At 40.2% G+C, this 1,732-nt stretch overlaps 1 long non-coding RNA gene across 1 annotated transcript; it reads left to right on the forward strand.

The window, feature by feature from the left end:
* LOC123100259 (uncharacterized) lies at positions 1–1,513 on the forward strand. Its single transcript, XR_006448380.1, has 4 exons — positions 1–361; positions 763–831; positions 1,053–1,267; positions 1,361–1,513. It is a non-coding gene; the product is annotated as an uncharacterized lncRNA (long non-coding RNA).
* Positions 1,514–1,732: the final 219 nt, after the last annotated feature.

A 1,732-nucleotide genomic window follows, 5' to 3' on the forward strand; every position in this document is an offset into this window, starting at 1 on the left:
CACCTCCAGATCGCATCTCCCTTCTCTTCTCCTCTACCTATCAGCGCTGCAGCCTAGACCTCGCCGATCGCCTCGACCCCGACGCGTCCACGCTGCTGCCTGCAAATCGCCGGTCGCCTCGACCCCGACGCGCTGCTGCCTGCAACTGCAAGTAGCCGGTCGCCTCGACCCGTCGCGTCAGCGCTGCAGCCTGCACCTTGCCGGTAGCCTTGACCCCGACGCGTCCGCGCTGCTGCCTGCAAGTCACCGGTCACCTCGACCTCGTCGCCTCCGCACTGCCGCCTGCACATCGCCGGTTGTGTAGACCCCTGTGCGCCCGATCTACTTCCTGCATATCGCCATTCGCCAACGCGATTCCGTTGTACGTACAGTACGTTGGTTGGTTTCCTCCTTCCTCTGTTTTTTTGTTGTGGTCCTTCAAGTACACCGAACAGTGGGGTGGCTATACTAAGGGGATCATGATAATACAGTAGTACAATATTATGGCATATTGAGACTCAAGAGAGATAGACGAGCTGCAAAATTTGGTTCTGTACTTATGCAAATCTTAATCTCTAGTAAGAGAACAATATGATGCCACTAGCTTATGTAAGCCTTAATCTGTAGTTATCCATATGCTTCCTATTTCGGCTTTTACCTCATTCATAGACGGTGACACAAGAAGTTATGTACTTACATTTTTTTAGCGTTCAGTACATCAACATTCATTTATCTAATTTAATTTTACTTTGCGCACACTTCAAACTAATCCTATATGTACAGGTTATCGCAATGAGGCTCATATGCAAGAAGAGGAACTATGAAAGAAAAAGTACGAGTTAGCTACAAAAGGTACTACACAAACCTAAAAATATTATTCAAGCTATGTAGTTTAGGATTATATAACGTGGTTGCTTGCTTTCATATATAAAAATGATGAGCCAACAAATACTCTTATTTGATGCAAATTGGGATGCAGATGATTCTGAAAGTGAGTTTCTAACTAGTTTGTACTGTATGGAGAATTTGTTTCTACAGTTAATTGTTTTCAAGTTACTCATAATATGTTGTAGCAATGAAAGATGAAGTTGATGCCAGCAATGACAGTGGCATAGGAAAGGATATGGATGAATTTGATGCTATGAAGAAATGTCATTTTTTTACGAGCAAGTGAAACTGGTACTTGAAAAAAAAGTCCGATGGCGTGGTGCAAGAACTGTCAGAAATTAAACGGCTTATGTTTGGTAGATCTCCAAGTGATGGATCTCATGAAATCCAGCATGAACAAGTAAGTTGTTCTCATACATATATTTTATATGCCATACTTTGTGCCAATTTATTTACATGGACTGACTTTCATAAATTACCCAACGTTTTGTAGGACCAATGGTCCATCGTAAACATTTAGAAGCATCCGAAGGAATTGTAATCGCCAATGAAGAATGATATCCATTCAAGCAATGATGGTGTCCCTGGATTGAAGATTAATAAGCATTATCTTTTCTAGTTTTCTCGTTTTCTGGTTAGACATGAGAAAGTACATTGGTCATATAAGCTATGCTTTTGACTCAGATTTTATAATAGTATTTAAATTCCAGAATCATATGTCAGAATTTCGCTATTAATAAAAGTGGTTATGATCCTTTCAATTAATATGCTTATGTTTCTATGTTAATTTGGATGTTACTATTCAAATGTTAATGATTCATAAAGTGATTGCTGAATGGAAATTTATTACTAAATATAATTTATT

This window comes from Triticum aestivum, chromosome 1B, assembly GCF_018294505.1.
Source record: "Triticum aestivum cultivar Chinese Spring chromosome 1B, IWGSC CS RefSeq v2.1, whole genome shotgun sequence".
Lineage (NCBI taxonomy): Eukaryota > Viridiplantae > Streptophyta > Magnoliopsida > Poales > Poaceae > Triticum > Triticum aestivum.